We start from the raw sequence: 21885 nt of genomic DNA on the forward strand, positions 1-21885 counted from the left end.
GCTTTCACTCTGCCATCTTGGCTCCACCCCCTTGAATTTCAATTCTTTAGAGACTATAGTGTTCCTTGACTCACATCCACATATCACTGGTAAAATATACTTATTGTTTATTGACTATAAAAATAGAAACATTTAATTAGGTAGAGCAAAATTCTACCTTAAACATCCATACAGAGACCATTAGCTGATGTTCTGGCTATGCAGGGCTCTTCTCTGTCCTCATACCTGGATAATCTATCACATCCTGGCCTTTGATGACCCTTACCTTACTTGCTCTTACTTCTTTATATAAATACCTTAAGATACTGTGGTTTCATTTCTGTGAATATTCCATCCACTGATGAAAATTCCAATCCCTATAAACATCAGTACATCTCACTTTGAGAATTGCTAAGGCTGTAGTCTACTTAGTGATGAGCCTTTTGGGAAGATTTCTAGGCTGGTTCACCTCAAAGATAAATGATTGGAGGCCAGGCCTGTATTTGAAGCCTGTCCTGCTTGATAGAGCCTGCCAGTGGCGGCACTTCATTGATATAACTTTGAGAGTCTACGGTACCCTCCATGCTTCCATAAAGCATTGGAGGAATGACTGAGTAGATTCTGGCCTAGTCTAAGCAATAACAGCAATAATAACAGTTAGCAGTCATATAACTCTTTAAGGTTTGCAAAGCACTTTACAAATATCTCATTTGATCCTCACAACAACCCTGGGAGGTGCTATTGTTGTCCTTGTTTTATAGATGAGGAAACTGAGGTAGACAGAGTTAAGTGACTTCCCCAGGATCACACAACTAGTAAGTGTCTAAGGCTGGATGTGTGCTCAGGTCTTCCTGACTCCAGGTCTAACACTCTTTCTACTACTGTGCTTCCTAGTTGCCTAACCATTAGATTCTTTTGTGCCCTCCAGCCCAATTCAGGGAGAAACAGGGAGAGCTCCCAGAAAGCACACTAGATTTGGGGCCAGAAGACCTAAGTTTGCAGCCTAGTTCTGCTTCTAACTAATCAACTAACTGGGCAGATCTCCAGCCCCTCAGCACTTCAGTTACTCCATCAGTAAAATAATAATATTATTTTTAATATTATTATGGGGGTTTGCTGAGACAAAAATGTGATGAAAAGTGCTACATACATTGGAGCTACTAGGATCACCTCATGGATACATTTGGTTCATTTCTCCTTTGGCTACCATTAAAGGCTTGCTACGTGATTGGATAATTTCCACATCTGGACTGGCTGGGCTGTGGGAAGATTTGCCACCACTGAGAGCTCCTTCTCTCCCAGCCTTCTCCACTCAACTGCTTTCCTGACTGGCACATCCCACAACCTGTCCCCTTGTTTGACTACTCACATGACTTGGATGAATTGGGAAGTACCAAATCTATTATTTATTTATTTATTTATTTACAGGCACAGGGACCCTGCCCCCACTACAGGGGGCAGAGGCATTCATTATTGACCAAGGCCGTTAGGATCAGCTGTTAGATTTGGCCACACACTCCATCTTGTCCTTCTTCTTGATGGCGTAAGAGTCTGAAGAGTCCTTGGCAACGTTGATGAGCTTATCAGCCAGACACCCAGCGATGGTCTCGATGTTGCGGGAGTCTGCCTCTCGGGCCCCCGTGCAGAGCAGCCAGGTGGCCTGGTTGACCTCCGGAGGAGGGACATGTCCACTGCCTGGCCCCTCACAGTCCCTGCCCACCCGATTCTGGTGGAGTCCTCTTGGGGACCACTGTTGATGATGGCATTCATGAGGAGCTGCAGGGGGTTCTCTCCCGTGAGCAGGTGGATGATCTCAAAGGCGTGCTCGACGATTCGCATGGTCACGAGCTCCTTTCCGTTGTTATGGCCGAGCATCATCATGGAGTTGGTGAGGTGCTCCACGATGGAGCACTGGGCCTTGCGGAAGCGCTTGGCGGTGTAGCGCCCCGCGCTGTGGGGCAGGTACTTGGCATACTTCTCCTTCACGGTGATGAAATCTTGCAGGGAGATGTCGTTGATCTGCACGTTGTCTGTACTCCACAAACCATACAGCTTGATGTTGGGGGTCTCAGCCACGGCCGGCGCTGCTGTCTGCAGCTCAGTCATGTCGCTGGGTCCTTGGTCGGTTCTTGGGGCAGGAGGGGTCTCTAGATGCCGGGCAGGGGCTCAGAGTCACAGCCATGTTCCCTCCACATGCCTCACTCAGGTGCCAGAACAGGAAAACCAAATCTATTCCTTTTTTTTAAAAAAACAAAAACCCCCCAACATATTTCCACATTAGTTATGTTGTGAAAGGAGAATTAGAGCAAAAGGGAAAACCCACAAGAAAGAAAAAGCAAGAGAGAGAGAGAGAGAGAGAGAGAGAGAGAGAGAGAGAGAGAGAGAGAGAGAGAAAGAGAGAGAAAGAAAATGGTATGCTTCAATCCATATTCAGACTCCATCCCAGTATACTCCTAACTATAAGGTGGAAAACCACCAAGCCTTACTATCTGAGTGCTCCTGCTCCCTAATGTTCTCTGGACCTTACCTCTACCCTGTGCAGATCCCTGGCACCATTGTCTGATCTGCGGATGTAGCCTAAATCCCCCTTGGCCTTGCTGCCTGTCCTTGTTATTCGTCCTTTATTTTCAAAGATCAATGACATCACAACGTTGGGGTAGGTGTGTTTGGCTATGCATGATATGTTCAATATGAATTTGGAAGGTACTACCACTGACCAGGCACTAGAGGTCTATTAGAACATTTAGGACAGAGGATGCTCTGGATTTGTGCAGCTCACATTTCCTTTGTGTTTCTACAAATTTTACTTTACTCATGGAGTACAGCACCTTCTTTGATGTGAGCGCACCATACTGGGTGGTCCTGTGCTATTGCTTCCCAGGTCTCACAGTCAATACTAAAGTTCTTCAGAGAGACCTTGAGAATGTCTTCATACTGCTTCTTCTGACCACTGTGTGAACACTTACCTTGTGTGAGTTCTCCTTAAAGTAGTCTTTTGTGTAAGTATGTATTTGGTATTCAGGCAACATGGCTAGCCCATCAGAGTTGCACTCTCTGCAGTAGAATTGGAATGCTTTCCAGTTCAGCTCTAGAGAGGACCTCAATATCTGGGACTTTATCTTGCCAAGTGATCTTCAGGATCTTCCTGAGAAAATTCAAGTGGAAGAGATTCAGTTTTCTAGAATGGAACTGGTGGACTGTCCAGTTTTCACAGGCATACAACAGTGAGGCCAGCACAAGGGGTCTGCAGACCTTCAATTAGGTATGAAGCCTGATACCTCTTCTCTCCCACACTCTCTTTTGAAGCCTCTCAAACACTGAGCTGACTCTGGTGATATGTGCATCAATCTCATCATCTTTGTGGACATCCCTGAATAGTGTATCTCCAAGGTAAGTGAACTTATGCACAGCATTAAAATATTTCTCCATTTGCTGTGATCAATGGTTCCATGGATGGATGATGTGGCCCTGGATGGTGGAGAACCTGTTTTCTTGGTGTTGATTGTCAAGCCAAAATAAGGTGGCAGAGAATTGATCTATACTCTGTTGCATCTCAGCCTCAGAGGTTACACTGAGTGCATAATCATCTATGAACAAAACGTCACACACCACAGAGGTAGAGCCAAGATGGCGGAGGGAAAGCAGTGACATGCTTCAGCTCTCTCCCAAACCCCTCCAAATACCTTTAAAAAATGGCTCTAAACAAATTCTAAAGCAGCAGAACCCACAAAAAGACAGAGTGAAGCAAATTTCCAGCCCAAGATAATCTGGATGATTGATCACACAGGGCAGTGAGAGGAGCACAGTGCGGCATGGGCATGTAGGCCACAGCGAACCTGGAGCAGGCCTCAGAGTACTGAATCTCGGGCAGCTGTGGTGTTTTCCAGACTTTTTAACCCATGAACACCAAAGACAACTTAGAAGGTCAGTGGGAAAAGTCTGTTTCTGCGGTGCTGAGAGAGGAGCTAGGTCTCAGAGCCAGTTCTAGAGCACAGAACACAGAATGCAGGCCCTGGGGCAGTGTCTGGGTCCTGAGGTTCTGGCCCACAGACAGAAGTGGAATTGAGTGGCTGATCAGAGGAGGATTGACAGTGCTGACTCAAGGATCTCTTGCTTTGCCCTTGCTTGGATCTGGGTCACAGTTCTGGGTGGCAATCTTGGGGTGCGGAGGAGTGCTGGTGCGGTGGAGCTTGTAGTGGCTGTGGAGAAGAAACCTTCCTCACAGTTACAGGACACAAAAGAGTGCTTGTGGTCACTAACAGACCACAGCACAGGCCAGGAAAGGAGTAAACACCTCACCCCTTATCATAACACCTTGCAAGAACTGAAAATTTACAGGTCTCTACAAGTATCTCTGAAAACAGTTGTACAAACCCCTGAAGCTTGGGACAGTACATTCTCCACATTGGAAGCAGACTCTTACCTTAACAAAGGATTTGAAACTCAAGTAATTGATCAGGATCATGAGCAAGCAGCGCAAAAAGAGTCAGACTATATTATCTTACTTTGATGACGAAGCAGATCAAAACATACAACAAGAAGACAACAAAGTCAAAGCTCCTACACCCAAAGCCTCCAAGAAAAATGTGAATCAGTCCCAGGCCTTGGAAGAGCTCAAGAGGGATTTTGAGAAGCAAGTAAGAGAAATGGAGGAAAAACTGGGAAGAGAAATGAGAGTGATGCAAGAAAATCATGAAAAATAAGTCAACAGCTTGCTAAAGGAGACCCAAAAAAATACTGAAGAAAATAACACCTTAAAAAACAGCCTAACCAAATAGTAAAAGTGGTCCAAAAAGCCAATGAGGAGAAGAATGGCCTAAAAAGAAAAATTGGCCAAATGGAAAAGGACGGCCAAAACATTACTGAAGAAAATACTTCCTTAAAAATTAGAATAGAGCAATTGGAAGCTAGTGACTTTATGAAAATACAAGACACTGTAAAACAAATCCAAAAGAATGAAAAAATAGAAGAGAATGTGAAATATCTCATTGGAAAAACAACTGACCTGGAAAATAGATCCAGGAGAGACAATTTTAAAATTATTGGACTATGTGAAAGCCATAATCAAAAAAAGAGCCTAGACATCATCTTTCAAGAAATTATCAAGGAAAACTGCCCTGATATTTTAGAACCAGAGGGCAAAATAGAAGTTGAAAGAACCCACCCATCTCCTCCTGAAAGAGATCCCCAAAGGAAAACTCTTAGGAATATTATAGCCAAATTCCAGAGTTCCCAGGTTAAGGAGAAAATATTACAAACTGACAGAAAGAAACAATTCAAGTACTGTGGAAACACAATCAGGATAACATAAGATTTAGCAGCTTCTACATTAAAGAACCACAGGGCATGGGATATAATATTCAGGCGGGCAAAGGAGGTAGGATTACAACCAAGAATCACCTACTCAGCAAAACTGAGTATAATCCTTCAGGGGAAAAAATGGTCATTCAGTGAAATAGAGGACTTTCAAGCATTCTTGATGAAAAAACCAGAGCTGAACAGAAAATTTGACTTTCAAATACAAGACTGAAGTGGAACATGAAGAGGTAAACAGGAAAGAGAAATCATGAGAGACTTATTAAGGTTGAATTGTTTACATTCCTGCATGGAAAGATGATATTTATAACTCATGAGACCTTTGCCACTAGTAGGGTAGTTGGAGGGGGAAAATTATATATATATGTATGTATAGATAGATAGATAGATAGATAGAAAGATAGATAGAAAGATAGAGGACACAGGGTGAGTTGAAGATTAAGGGGTTGTATCTGGAGAATAAAATTAAGGGACAGAAGAGGATTATATTAGGAGAAGAAGAAAGGGAGAGGTAGAATGGGGTAAATTATATCACAAAAAAAAACAGAAAAGAAAGGCTCTTACAATGAAGGGGAAACTGGAGAAGGTGAGAGGGCATGAGTAAATCTTATTCTCATAGGATTTGGCTTAAGGAGGGAATAACATACACATTCAATTGGGTATGGAAATCTGTCTTTCTGTACAGGAAAATAGTGGGGGGGGGAGGGACAAGAGAGCAGGGGGATGATAGAGAGGAGGGCAGATTGGGAAAGGGGGTAATCAGAAGTAAGTACTTCTGAGGGGGGACAGGGTCAAAAGAAAGAATAGAATAAATGGGAAGGCAGGATAGGATTAAGGGAAATAGAATTAGTTTTTTACAACTTGTCTACTATGGAAGTGTTTTGCATAACTGTACATGTATAACCTATATTGAGTTGCTTGCCTTTTCAATGAAGGTGGGTGGGAAGGGAGGAAGGGAGGAAATTTGGAACCCAAAGTTTTAAAAACACATGTTTAAAAAAAATGTTTTCACATGCAACTGGGAAATAAGAAATACAGAAAATGGGGTACAGAAGTCTATCCTGCCCTACAGGAAAATAGAAGGGGAAGGGGATAGGAGAAGGGGGGGCAAAGATAGAAGAGAGGGCAGACTAGGGGAAGGGGTATTCAGAATGCATGCCATCTTGGGATGGGAGGAGGGGCGAGATGGAGTGAAAATTTGGAACTCAAAATCTTGTGGAAGTAAATGTTGAAAACTAAAAATAAATAAATTTATATTAAAAAAAAAGTCACACACCATCTCTTCCTCCATTTTGGTCTTAGCTTTAGCCTTTTCAAGTTAAATAATTTATTGTCAGTGCAGAAGCTGATCTTGGTGCTGTTTTCATCCTTGTTGAAGGTGTTTGATAACACAGCAGAAATTATCACATCAAAGAGCATGGGAGCCAGCACACAACCTTGCTTCAGTTCTTTGGTAACTGGGAAGGTTTTAGGGCATATTTCTTTATCCAGAACCCATGGAAGCAGGGCATTAAGAAGTTGGAGTACAATGCTGATGAATTTCTCCAGGCAACCAAATCTACCAAAATCTTTCATAGGCCCTCACAACTGACAGTATCGAAGGCTTTGGTCAGGTCCATAAATGTTGTATACAGACCTTTGTTCTGCTCCTGGCATTTTTCCTGGAGATGTCAGACAGCAAACACCATGTTGACTGTTCCATGACCCTTTCTGATGCCACAATGACTCTTGGGCAGGTGACTGCCTTCTAGATGAAGGATCAGAATATTAAGGAGGACTCTGGCAAGGATCCTGATAGCAATGAGTAGGAGTGAGATCCCCTGTGATTGTCATAGGACAATCTATTTACCTTTTCTTTACAGAAATGGACAATGGAGGCATACTTAAGCTCCCAGGGGATGACCTCCTCTTGCCATATAATCTGGAAGATTTCAGTCTTTGTCTGTCTGAGCAATCAATGCCCTGCCTTGTAGATATCTCCTGGGTTGGAATCAGCACCAGGAGCTTTGTCATTTGAGAGGATCTTGATGGCATTCAGTGTCTCTTCTTCAACTGCAAGTTCAGAAGTTCATTTGTCCTTCTGATACACCCTTGGGACTTGCAGGTCTTTTCATCTGTCCAGAAGTTAAGCTTCCTTTAGTGTATTATCTCCCCCAGTGAGAGTGTAGACTCCTTGAGGTCAGAGGCAGTGTTTTTGCCTTTCTTTGTATCTCTAAGCACTTATCATAGACCTTAGAAAATAGTAAATGCTTAACACATGTTGTATATCATCCACCTATCCATTCATCATGCACTTAATGTGAAATTCACCTTTAACTTTTCTTCTCTGGACAGCCTGGTCCTGAATTTTTGTCATTAAGGTCTCCTTTGCTCTCTTTTCTGCCTTTCCAGGCAAGAGGAAGCATATGGAAGGTGGAGGACAGGCACTCTGCCAAGGGGTGACCATTATTTTTTTTCTTTTTGTTTTTTTTCCCCCTGAAAGGAATGGCCAACAACTCAAATTAATCCAAGAAAGACCATAACTGGGGAAGAAAGAAGATTCTATTTGAGTCATTTTCTTAGTCTGTTGTTCAACCCTGCTATTAATCTATTCATCAGCTTAGTTCGTTGGGAGAAAACATGCTTCTTCAGGAGTTTTCTAACCGAAAATAAATGCCTCATTAAGTTAAACATATTAACCTGAGAACAGTATTGATGTCAGACAGAGTAATGAATGTCATTATAAGGAAAGCATAATGGTACACAGGGACCCCACCAGTCATTAGGGACTTTCCACAAATGTCTTCAATTAGCGGGATGTGGAATGGAGAGGAAAGGGAAAGGGCGGTAGCAGAGAGGAAAGGACAGGGAGGGAAAGATGAAGAAAATAAAGAAAAATAAGGGAAGCGGTGCAGAAAGGAGGAGAGGGAAAGGGAAGTTAGAAGAGAAGAGGGAAGGAAAGGAAGGGGAAGGGGAAGGAGTGGAACAGAAGGGGAAGGAAAGGAGAGGAGAAGAAAGGAAAAGTAATACAAGGAGAGTGGAGGAAAGGGAAAAGGAAGGGAAACTGAGAAGAAGCAGAGTGGCAAAAGTAAGGGAAGGGGAGGATGGGAGAGAAAGAGGAGTGGGGAGTGGACAGAGTGAGGGGGATAGAAAAAAGTGAGAGTTAGAAGGAAAGGAAAGAAAGGAAGAAAGTAAGGAGGGATAAAGGTGAATAGGAAAGAGAATGGAAGTAAAGAAAGTAGGGAGAGGAAGGAAGGAGAAGGGGCATCTGGGAGAAAGAGAAGAAAGGGATAGCAAGGAAGGGAGGGAATAGAAAGAGAAGGGGTGGGAAGGAAGAAGGGAAGAAGGGAAGGAGAAAGTAGGGAAGGACAGAGGAAGAGGGGAGAATAGAGAAAATGGGAAGAGAGAGAATGAGAGAAGAAAAGGATTGAGAGGAACAAGCAGACATAGAAGTGACAGGAAGCTAGAAGGGAGAAAGGAAAGAAGAGTAAAAAAAGAGATACAAGGAGAAGAGATGGGAGAAATAGAGTGAATTAAATAGGAAGAGTGTAGAAAAAAGGGATAAAGAAGGCAAGGGACAAAAGGAGAGAGTACAGTGGAAGGGAAAGAGGAAGGATGGGCAGGGAGAAAGCAAAGATGAGAGGGAGAGAGACAGAGATTTCCACAAAGCTGCTTTCCTCCATGAATTTTTGTCCTAGTAAATTTTTTGGTTTTCTATCAGCTGAGAAAGTAAGCAAAAGAAGCAGTATCTGATACGATTCACTCATGCCCATCAGAGTAAGAGTGGGAGTGAGTGGGAGCTGGTAATATACAATGAAGGGGACATACAGGACAGGTGCTTTAAGAGATCATAAAAACAGAACAAGGACCCACATGTATAAACATATTTATAGCAGCTCTTTGTGGTGGCAAGGAATTTGAAATTGTAGGGATGCCCATCAGTTGGGGAAGGGTTGAACAAGTTTTGGTATATAAATGTAATGGAATACTGTTGTGCTATAAGAAATGATGAACAGGACTTCAGAAAAACCTGGAAAGACTTATATGAACTGATGCTGAGTGAAATGAGCAGAATAATAACAGTCATGTTGTACAATGACTAACGTTGATAGACTTAGCTCTTCTCAACAACGCAAGGATCGAAGACTCATGATAGAAAATGCTACCTTAAAAAAATGTCATCCACACCCAGAGAAAGAACTATGGAATCTGAAGGCGGATGGAAGCAGACTATTTGCTCTCTTTTTGTTGTTGTTTTGTTTCTTCTTTCTCGCGGCTCCTCCCATTGGTTCTAATTTGTCTTTACAACATGACTAATGTGAAAATAGGTTTAAAATGAATGCATATGTGGAGCCTATATCAAATTGCATTCCATTTGGGGAGAGGAGAGGGGAGTAAGGGGGAGAAAATGTAAAACTCAAAATCTTATGGAAGTGAATGTTGAAAACTAAAAATAAATTAATTAATTTAAAAATAAATCCCAAGCCAGAATTCAATGGAACCCAAGATCAATTACCCTATCTTTGTCTCCCCCTATTTGTCCTCATCTACTCCTTCACAACTTTTATTTCAGCAAACCATTCTTATTTCCTCCAGTGAAAAGCAAGGTTCAGTTGAAAAGGGGGGATGGGACCTGGGTTCAAATACCATTCTGATACCTGTTGTCTGTCTGACCGTGGATGTCATTTCTTTTGTTTAGGCCTCAGTTTTCTTATCTGTAAAGTGAGGATGTTGAACAATATCAGAAATTCCTAACCTGTGGTCTACATACTTAAAACAACAACAAAAATTTTTGATAATTATATTCCAATGTATTGGTTTCCTTTGTATTCCTATCTATTTCATTTTATGCCTTTAAAAACATTCTCAGAAGGCTTCATGAGACTGGCTGCCCAAGGCGTCAAGGACATAAGAGAAAGTTTTAAGAATCCATAGTCTAAATGATCTCAGAGGTGCCTTCCAGCTCCTAAATCCTCAGATCATTTGTTCTGACTCTATTCACCACACTGTACTCAAACCAATTGGCATTTTGAGCATGTCTCTTATGGGATGACTTCCTTGATTAATCTGAGGTGACCTAATCCCAGAAAACTTAATTTACTTCACCTCCTACTGCCCCTACACATTCTCTTGTTTTTGGGGGCAAATATTTTACAGATAGCACAGGTTAGATAAGATTTCTGCATATATATGTATGTATACATACATATATGCATATATTGTTGTTTGTCCTTCGTTTTTGAAGAGGACCAATGACATCATGATGTTGGGGCAAAATAATGGCTGATGGGTCATGTCTTGACTTGTGTGTGAATTGGATTTAAGTGAGGCAGAGTTGTGCAAAGTCATCAGCTTCACTCTCTCTGTCTTCCAGAGTCATCAAAGTCCAGCGGCAGGACAAAAGCAAAAAAGTCTTCAAGTAGTGGCTACTTGATATGTGTCAGTGGATATTGTAGAGGGGGTTGGATGAGATGACCTCTGAGATCCCTTCCAATTTAGAGATCATGAAAAGAACATTGTCCCTTGACCCAAAAATCCAGGGGGTTCCAATATTGCAATTAGTACCAGAGTGAGTTTGAGCAAGCCACAATATCCCTGGACCTTGGTTTCTTCAACTATGAAATGAGAGGATTGGACTAGATGGCCTCAGGTGCTTATTCTAGCACAAGATTTGTGATCTAATAGGATTTGGTATAATGTAAGCTCCTTGAAGGGAAGGATGGCTTCATTTTTGTCAATATGCATACATGCATATATATATATATATATGCATGTATGTATATATGTGTACATACACACACACACACACACACACACACACACACACACACACACTGAATTTTGGTTCATCTGTAATGGCAAGAGTGTCTTCACTGGTCTTGAAATCAGAAGCAATGGCTTCAAGTCTTGCTGTTAGACTGTGGCCATGTGATCATGGGCAAACCACTTATCTCCTCTGAGCTTTAGTGATATCAGCTGTGCAATGAGGACTAAAGTACACATACTACCTAACTCAGAGGATTGTGAGAAAAGCTTGTTTCTTTCTCCTTCCTTCCCACAAATGTTGATTTGAGGCTTAGATAAGATGGGCCTCCTATAGGAGAGAGACAAGAAGAGACCGCAACCTAAGACACCATTCTGACCGCATTGCTCCCCTGCTCAAGAAGCTTCATTGGCTCCCTATTGTTCTAGGTCAGGATAAAATACAAAGTCTCTTGCTTGGCCTGTTTTTTGTTTTCCCTTTCTCATCTAGTCTGGAGAAGCCACTCATAGACCCAGTCTCACTGCTGATCTGCGTGATAGTTGTGGTGTGCTCAGTTTCTGATCTTGGCCAGTTCACTCCTCCTTCGGCAGCCTGGTTCACTTCCCCTTCCCCCACCTATTGGTAGTTCACCACATTAGTGCCAAACAGTGCAGATACCCAATAAGATTTAGCCCTATAGTAGCTCAGAACTCCTCAACTGAAGGGATCCATTAACCTAAGCCTCCCCCAGGAGCAGGGATTATGGTTATGGACTACCATGCCTCTTGGTCCTGAGTGCCACTTTAAGCCCCTCACAATCTGCCTCCAATTTATCACTCCAGTTTTACATCTCATCAATCCCTCTCATACTTGCTACATTTCAGCCAAATTGGCTTACTTGCTGTTTCCTGACTATAATGTTTCACGCTCTTGCTCCATGCCTCTGTAGAGGCAAATCTTTGATGTCTGTATTAGTTCCCCTCCTCAGTTATGTATCTTGGAATCCCCAGCTTCCTTCAAGGTTCAACTCAGGTATCATGTCACACGGAAAGCAACTTGAGAGGATGTTTTTTTTCTTGCCTGTGACTTGAATCAAGGCATAGATGACATGCTCAAGCTCATCAAATTTGTAGAAGACACAGATGTGGGAGGAATAGCTAACAGAGAGGATGACAGAAGTAGACATCAGAAGTTCTCTAGAGGCTGGAATGATGGACTGATCATAGACTGAGAGATCTAGAGCCAGAAGGGTCTTCAGAGACCGTCAAGTCTGAGCGCCTTGTTGTATCATGGGGGAAACGAAGGCCCAGTGAGGTTAAGTGATTTGTCCAACATCCAGGGCGTTCTGATAAAAGTTTAACAACCAATTCCAAGTGCTGATGGGGAATGAATCCATAATTCATTTTTCAGCTTTAAATCTGCATATATCAACATTTTCTCCATCATTTTGTTAGGTCTAGAAATCAACAAAATAAGAAATTAACTCTGCTTGTGTAGCATTTGCCTATTTCAAAGGTGTAGATGCTTACACCAAAAATTTAACAATTAGCTCTTGTGAGCCAGTCCAAGCTGGCTTTAGTATACCCCTGCCAACATCACACCAAGAGTGCATGTCAGAGGTGGGGTTTGAAGACCTCTCCATAGTGGCAGCACCTCTGTAGTTTCCCCTTTGTGGCTTCTCTGTGTCTCCTTGCTGCTCCTTACACATGACATTCTGTGTCCTGAGTCTGGGCATTTTCACTGTCTGTCCCTCCTTATATTCACCTCCTGGTGTGCTTTAAGTTTCAGACTTCTGCAAGAAGTCTTTCCTGATCCTCCATAAATGCCAGTGTCTTCCATCTGAGATTATCTCCATTTTTTGATGTGTATATCATGATTATACAGAGTTATTTGCATGTTGTTTCCCTTATTAGGTATTTTTCCAAGGCCAGAACAAAACTCCTTGGGTGTCAAGAGGGAGAATGGCAAGACATCCCTGCCCCAAACCAGCATATATCCGATACTCGAACCTTGATCTCTTTGGTGATACCCTGACTAGACATGGCCAGTATAGCACTGCAGAAGGAATAAGGGAGGAATAACTTAGAAAAGAATAAATGTAGGGAGGACATGCCGGCTGGAAGAGTGGTTATATGTGTTCTACTCATTGTGTTATTTATTCAACATTCTTCTCAGTGATTTGAATGAAGTGTTAGAAGGCATGTTTATAAAACTTGCATATATGAAGTCAGGAGAAACCACTAGCTTGTTGGAAAAGAGTCATGATTCAAAAAAGTCCTGACAAGCTAGCAAGATGTGGGCTGGATCAAATAAGATTAAAGGTAATGGGAATAAATGTAAAGAATTAAGAATCAGTGGTCCTCATGAAAAAAGGTCTGGTGGTCACAGTGGACTACTAGTTCATATAAGTCAACAGTCTTATATGGCATCCCAGGAAAAGGTAATGCAGTCTTCTACATTATGTAAGGTAGTATAACCACCAAACAAGATTTATTACATGCCTGCTATGTGCCAGGCACTGTGCTTGATGAAGGGAATACAAAGAGGGAAGCAATAGTCCCGTTGTACTCTGATTTGGACAGACCACATCTGAAGCTCTGTGTTCAGTTCTGAGCACTACATTTTTTTCCTTTTTGGTGAGGGGATCAGGGTTAAGGGACTCGCCCAGGGTCACACAGTAAGTGTCAAGTGTCTGAGCCCAGATTTGAGCTCAGGTCCTTCTGTCTCTAAGGCCAGAGCTCTATCCACTGGGCAACCTAGCTGCCCCAGAGCATTGCATTTTGGGAAGGAGATAGACATGCTTGAGTATGTCTATAGAAAGTAAGAACCAAGATAATGAGAAGATTGCATAACCTGTTAGCCTATAGAAGAGAACACTTAAAAGTGACCCAATAGCAAACTTCAGTTACATGAAGAGCTGACATGAGGAAGAAGAATGAAGTTTGTTCTACCTTGTCCTGGAGGTTATAACTAGAAACAATTAATCAATTAGTCACAAGCATTTATTAAGAAACTGTTATGGGCCAGGCACTGACAGTACAAAGACAAAGGTGAAACAGTTCCTGCCCTCAGGGGGCTTACATTATTGCATAAGAGACAACATAAAGATAAGCAAGTATACATACATATATACACACATATATGCATATACACACATACACATAGACATAGACATGTACACACATATAATGTATACAAAATGAATTGCATTTCTGGCAGGGGGCACTAGCAGCTGGGAGGACAAAGAAAGGTCTCATGCTGAAACTGAGTCTTTGAAGGAAACCAGAAAGTCTAAGAGGCAGAGTTGAGGAGGGAGTCTCCAAGCATGGTGACAGCCAGTTCCAAGGCACAGACACACAAGATTTAGTGTTGTGTCCAAGGAACAATAAATGGGCTAGTATGGATGGACTGCAAACTTTGTGGTGGGGAGCAATGGTGGAAAGACTGGAACAGTAGGAAGGGGCGAGGTTGTAGAGATTAAGAAGGAACAGTCAGATGCATAAAGAGAACCAAAAGACAATAGTGTCACAAAAACCTAGAGAGGAAAGAATATCCAGGAAATGGTAGTGATCAACAACGTCAAAAGCTTCAGAGAGGTCGGGAAGTATTGGAACTGAGAAGAAGCCATTAGATTTGGCAATGAAGAGATCATGGATAACTTTGGAGAGAGGGGTTTCAGTTTAGTGATGAATTTGGAAGCCAGATTATAGAGGGTTAAGATGGAATTGAAAAGAGAGGAAGTGGAGGTACCTAATGAAGTTGATTTTCTCAAATTTAGTCAAAAAGAAGAGGAGAAATATAGAATAAATAGCTAGCAAGAATGATTGAATCAAGTGAGGATTTTTAAGGATGAGGATACATGGTAACATTTGTAGGCAGTAGGGAAGGAATCAATAGATATGAGATGAAGAGAATGAGAAAATAAAGATGAGAGAAAGAGAGAGAGAGAGAGAGAGAGAGAGAGAGAGAGAGAGAGAGAGAGAGAGAGAAAGAGAGAGAGAGAGAGAGAGAGAGAGAGAGAGAGAGAGAGAGAGAGAGAGAGAGAGAGAGAGAGAGAGGGGAGATGACTGTGAGAGCAATCTGTTGGAGAAGATTTGAGGTATTGGATCAAGTCTGCAAGCAGAGTGATTGGCCTTGGCAAGGAGAAGGGCTATCTTTTCATATGAGGTGTAGGAAGAAAGAGAAGGATGATAGATACAAGGAAAGGGTTCAGTAAAGCCAACTCTATGGACTCCTCCCTATAAAGGACCTTGAATTTAGGCAAAGGTACACCACTAAGCCAGGACCTGAGCTTGCCACTGAAGAATAATTAATAGGATTATGGTGTCATCTTTGATTCCTTTCTTTTGCTTACTCTACATATCCAATCAAGATGTTAAATCTAATGACTTATTTCCTTACATCTGTATAATACATCCCCTTCTCTCCACTCACAATCACCTCCCCTAGTTCAAGCTCTCAAAGCCTCTTCTCTGAACTATTATAATTGGATTCCTTGCTTCAAGTCTCTTCCTACTCCAATTCATCCTCCAGACACCTGCCAAAGTGATCTTCCTAAAGTGCAGATCTGATTACTTCACCCTCTACTTAATAATTTTCAGTGTTTCCCTATAAGCTCTAGAATCAAATATAAATTCCTCTGTTTGCCATTTAAAACTCTCACAACCTGGCCCCTTCTCGTCTCTTCAGTTTTTTTTTTTAAATACATAATTTGCTTCTACAAACTTTATGTCCCAATGATACCAGCCTACGTGATATTCCATAAGTTGATTAGCTCTTGAACTGTACTTGAACTTCCATACTGGAATGCTCTTCGTTCTCACCTCCACATCTTAAAAGCCCAGTGTTCCTTCAAGGCTTAGTTCAAATGCCATCTTAGAGGGGGGGTTTTCCAGTCTCTCAGCTGCTAGAGCCTTTTTATCAAGTGCTGCCTTTCATCCTGTGCTTAGCACAGTGCCCGGCACATAGTAGGTATTTAGTAAATGCTTGTTGACTGATTGATTGCTTTGTAATCATAGATAGATAGATAGATAGATAGATAGATAGATAGATAGATAGATAGATAGATAGATATTGATTTACCTATATTGACTCCCCCTTTAGAATGTAAGCTCCTTGAAGGTAAGGGACTATGTTTGCTTTTACCGTGCATGTCCAAATCTTACCCTGGTGCCTGACACATAGTAGTTGTTTAATAAATGTTTGTTGACGAACTGATTACTTTGTTATCTTGTATATATTAAGTAACCAATGTTATCTCCCTTGTTAGAATGTAAGTTCCTTGAGGGTAGAGACTGTTTTTGTTTTTTCTTTGAATATCCATGCCTTACCACAGCGCCAGGAACACAGAAGGTCCTTCATAAATGTTTGTTTATTCATTGACTGATTATGTGATTTCTATCCATGAAGTTACAGTTTTAAGCACCATCAAACTTGCTTCAATAGTTTGGAGGGAAATCATTCTAAAATGTATCTCATATTTACTGAACATAGCTTGTCCTTACAGAGTCAGGATCATCAGTTTGAACACCAATCATTGCAATTTGCTGTTGTGTGATGTCCTAAGGGTCTATTGAAATGTAAGAGAAATGTTTGACCATATGCCAGTGGCCCCTCATTGCTGTGGTTTTGGTGTTCTTTGTTTGCTCTTCACAGTTTTGTTCTGTCTCATCTTCGGATGCCACATTGCCACATTCCATTGAGAATTGTACAGTTTATGGCTAGAGGGGACTTTAGTGATCACCTAGTCTAAACCTCTCTTTTTTAGATGAAAAATCAAAACCATGAGAGGTTATAAATGGCCACTTATATTATAGGAGCCGCAATAGTAGTAATGATGATTATAATGATGATGACGATAACTAGCATTTAGATAATGTTTTAAGGTTTGTAAAATACTTTGTTATCCCACTTGACTATTAGAAGAAGTTTGTGTGAAGTAGGTATTATTATTTTTTATTCTCATTTTGGGTTGTTATTTTTCAGTCCTGTCTGACTCTTTGTGACTCCATTTGGGATTTTCTTGGCAAAGATACTGGACTGGTTTGCCATTTCTTTCTCTAGCTCATTTATCAATGAGGAAAACTGAAGCGAACAGGGTTAAGGGATGTGCCCAGGGTCACACACCTAGTAAGTATCTGAGGCCAGATTTAAACTCAGGAAGAAGAGTCTTCTTGACCCCAGACTTGGTGCTCTATCTACTGCACCAATCAGCTGCCCATTCTTATTTTACAGATGAGGAAACTGAAGTGGACGGCAGTTAAGTGACTTGCCCAGGATCATGCAGTTGGTAAGTATTTGAAAGAAGTTTTGATCTCAGGTCTTTCTGACTTGAGGCCCAACACTCTTTTCACTATGTCATATACAGAACAAAGTCAAGATTCAAACCCAGGTTTCCTGAGTCCAAAGTCAGTGTTCTTTCAACTAAACCAAACTGCTACTTGAAAACAAAACAAAACAAAAAAACAAACTTCATTAGCTGAGAGGATTCCTACTGCCTTTTAATTTGTTGCCTCTAATCTGCTTTGGACTAGGAGGTTAGATAACTACACTTGTTGGAATTCTGTGTTAAATAAGAGTCAGGCTCTGGCTGGGTACCTTGGGGTTTTCAAGTGAGTAACATACACAGGTTTTCTAGTACGTGGATTTTGCAAACATCTACTTTAGTTGCTCAGGGACTTTATTCTCTCCCTTTGGCCTTCTTTGCTGGGATGGATTCCAGCTATGAGAGGCATTCCTATCAGAGACCGTAATATCAGAGAAATGTCAGTATATTTTGAAGACCTGACATTTTTAGTAGCGTAACCATTTGAATTCTCAAATGATCTATATTTGCAGGAGGCTTCAATATGCTCCAAGAATTATCTGGTTCTTTTCTTCTATTTTCATTTATATCTCTTGTAGGGTACTTTCAGAGAACCACAGAATTTTAGAATTGGACTTAACCTTGGAACACAGCAGAGTTACAGCTGGAATTTAGCTTGGAACATAGAATGATAAAGAATATGATATTGCAGCTTGAAGGAAGATTTGCAAATCAAATGTTAAAAGTTAAGAGAGACTGTAAAACATGGAAAGGGTATTAGATCTTAAAGAAATCTTAGAATATAGGATGTTAGTACAAAAGGGGGCTTTAGAGTATAGAATGTTAGAGCCCAAAGGGATCTTAGAACATAGAATGTTAGAAGAGAGAACGTCATGGCTTGAAGGAATCTTAGATCTTTGGCTGGTAAAGGTGGAAGAGACTCTAGAATAGAGAATATTAGATCTTACAACATAAAACTATCAGAACAAAGAATGTTGGAGATGGGATAGTCAGAGACCATCTTGTCCCTCATTTTGCAAATAAGTAAACAAGCGTTCAGAGAAGATGAATGACAAACCATCCCAAATGGCAGTGCCAGAACTTGACCTCAGGTCTCATATCCCAACCCAGTTCTCTTTCAACTGAATTCTGCCTCTATTTCTAGAAATGGCATTTGCAGAACCCCAGACTCCAGCTGAGGCTCTCTGGCTCTGGTGGTACGAGAAGTCAAGTTGGCATTTCAGGTTACCCCCATCCCACGCGCCACCAGGATGACTGATTTCTTGTGAGGAGTGTCGATATTTAGATCTGGGAAGCTGCTGACATATTCATGGCCTCTAAGGAGAGATGCTGCCTTCACAGGGAGAGGATTTGGAATAATCTTTCCCAGTACCCCAGTCTGCCAAGGAATGGGGACTGGCTGTTGATGCATTCTTTAATCTTATCCCTCGGAGTCTTAAATGAACTTTAATTTCAGTAACAAAATAAAATAAAATAAAATAAGGGCTTATAAAAGAGTTGATGTAAATCCTGCTCTAGGGCTCCCAGTAGCATAGCCCAGACAGTACTTTAATCATCCCTGAATCTTAGTCAGACTTTCCCTCTGCAAGCCATTGGCCACTTAGCACTTGTTAATAGATCTAATTTCCACAGACTAGAGGTGTTTTCTTGGAATTGATCTTCCTGTGAAAGATGTGCTTTGGAGAAATGAAATAAGTATGGAACCTTTAATGAATTATCCTCTCATCAAGGGAAGAAAAATAACCCACTCGAAATGAGAACTCCAAGGTCTGTCACATGTGGTGTTGAGATAGGGGCAGGCAAAGAGAGTGCAGAGTGAGGAGAATTCATTGGCCACACACATTTTCATCTGCCAGGGGATGTTCAACCTTTGCTCATTGTGTAATGTAGCATTTTCAAATGACTTTATCTCCCCTTGCCCTCACTGATCACCCCTCCTCCTCCTTTCTTCTTCATTGTAGGATTAGCCATTGGGATTGTAGGATTGCTTGATTGTGAGCCTTGTGAGGACAAGAACCTTGTTCTATTTCTCCCTGCATCTCTCTCAGGGCAGCTGGGTGGCCCAGTCGATAGAGTGCAGAGCCTGGAATCAAGAAGATTCATCTCCCTGAGTTCAAATCTGGCCTCAGACACTTACTAGCTGTGTGATCCTGGGCAAGTCACTTCCCCTTGTTTGCATTAGTTTCCTCATCTGTAAAATGAGCTGGAGAAAGAAATGGCAAACCACTCCAGTATCTTTGCCAAGAAAATCTCAAATGTGGTCATAGAGGATTGCACTCGACTGAAAAATGGCTGAACTGAACGGGGCCTAGGGCAGGTGTATCTTGCTGCATATGTATCTTGATATTTATGCTGACCTATCTACTTTGACTTGACTTCTCAGGGAGTTGAAGGCCCTGGATACTGTACTCAACTTCCCATCTTATTTTCTGTTGGTCCAAGTCTTTAAGACTGGTCCTAGTCTACTACCATCCATGCCCTGGCAATATAAGTTAGTTAACAATTAATAAATAAATAAATATTTAATATTTATTGTAATTGAATTAGAGAAGCATTATGGTACAGTGGCTTTAGCATCATTGGATATGAGATTGAACATTGACTCTGCTACTTGCTATCTATGTGACCTTGGGAAATTCACTGAACTTCTCTGTGCATCCATTTCCTTATCTGTTTTAAAATGAGGGTGTAAGACTAGATGATCTCTGAGTTCCCTTTTGGCTCAAGATCTATGCTCCTGTTACCCTGGCTTCCTGGGCTGTGGTCCTTTTAAGGGCCTAAACAGACATGGATATCACATAAAGAATTCTCTGAGAGATCATTGAGTCTAAGCCCCTCATTTTACAGATGAAGAGACCACACCTTATCCTTCAATAATCCATCATTAATTTCTGTACTGGTCCCTAAAGCCCATATTGTGGTCTGATGAGAATTTTGTCTAGGTATTGGTCTATGGCATTGATTAAACTCATTTGAAGTTGGGGACCTGCTATGTAATGGTAGCAGCATATTCCAATCCAGAAAGAGTTTGGTGCAATACGTCAGTCCCTGGAATTGGGTTGATAGGTAATTGAGATGGAAAGAGACAGAAATGGGAATCAATGTCTGAGAATGAAAGGGGCAGTGAAACCAACCAAAAATTCACAGTAAAGTCTTAGAGGGGATTGGTAAGAGGTCAGGCCCAGGTTCCAGGCTTCAAGTAAATGAATGAGCAGGCAAACTAGACAAAAACCTGGATTTAGTTTGTCATACTCAGAGGCCCCATGGGCAGATGAGGATTAAATGAGATAACATATGTAAAACACTTTGCAAAACTTCAAAGTGTTATTAATATAAAAGAGAGATTTATATTCGGTATAGGTATAAGGTTAAACTTCCCAATAATCACAACTATTCAAACATAGAATGGTCTGTCTTAGGAAGTCATGAGTTTCTCATTATTGGAGGTCTTCAAGTACAGACTGGGTGGGGATACGTAGAGGCATTTCATACATTGGGTAAGGGGGCTTAGCTAGATGACTTCTGAGCTCTCTTCCAGCTCTACACTTTGGTCATGGCTCTGCCATCTTCTGTGACCTTGGAAAAATTAATTTACCTCTCTGGGTTTCAGTTTGTTCATGTGCAAAAAGAGGGAGGTGGGAATTCTAACATTCTGTGTTCTAAGGGTCCTCCCAGCTCTCAAGTGCAATGGTTCTAGTCTATAAGTCTAAGACCACCAAAAGTCTCTTTGATCTAGGTAGCAACAAACCTCAGTCCTTTCTGATTTCCCAGTCTTACTGCCATCACCCAGTAGCTCAGAACCAACATGATTCCTGTGGAAAGCTACTCAGTGACCAGGCAGCAATACATTTCTCACCTCTGCTTTCTGTGGCTGCAACAAAAAGGCCAGAAAACACCATTGCCCCATAAGGGATTTCCTTGTATTGGAGCATGCAAATTCAACTCAAAGATACAGAAGGCTAATTCAACACTCAGCCACAAAGATGAACCCATGCGGATGTTGCAACAAGGCACAAGGCAACTTGGCCTGGGCAAAGTCCTGAGTCAACTCTACCCCGAACCATCAGTTGGCAGGCCTGGGAAGCCAACCAAGGTTGCTTGTCTGTTTCTCTGTAATTGACCCACTGTTGTGAGCTGCCTGTTTGTCACTTTCAAGGGCCCCGGCCTCTGCTGTTCAGGGCAGAGTCAGTTTTTCCATATCCTATGGGGACAGAAAGCCTGGCAGAGATAGTCCATCTAAGGCTTCCTCCCGGGAGGTTGTTTGAGTGGTTTCTGAGCCATTCTAAGGGGCTCCTGTCCTCTTTGAGTGCCTGGAGGCTGCCTGGATGGAAGGACTGTTCATTCTCCCTTTCCCCCTTGGAGAGAGCTTTGATGAGCTGTGGGGCTTTGGAGTTTTCTGCTGACGCCTGGCTGCTAGCTTAGTGTGAGACATCTGCTAATGAAATTTCACAAGTGCGGCTGGAATCCAAATGCAGGATTCCAGCAGGCGCCAAATGGAACGTGAACACATTGTGGGCTGGAGGAGGGCACTGGGGGGTCAGGA

At 41.8% G+C, this 21885-nt stretch overlaps 1 pseudogene; it reads right to left on the bottom strand.

Moving 5' to 3' along the window:
* Nucleotides 1-1471: 1471 nt before the first annotated feature.
* LOC110206015 (small ribosomal subunit protein uS7 pseudogene) lies at nucleotides 1472-2205 on the bottom strand (annotated as a pseudogene).
* Nucleotides 2206-21885: the final 19680 nt, after the last annotated feature.

Source organism: Phascolarctos cinereus, unplaced genomic scaffold (assembly GCF_003287225.1).
Source record: "Phascolarctos cinereus isolate Bilbo 61053 unplaced genomic scaffold, phaCin_HiC Scaffold_726;HRSCAF=1367, whole genome shotgun sequence".
NCBI lineage: Eukaryota > Metazoa > Chordata > Mammalia > Diprotodontia > Phascolarctidae > Phascolarctos > Phascolarctos cinereus.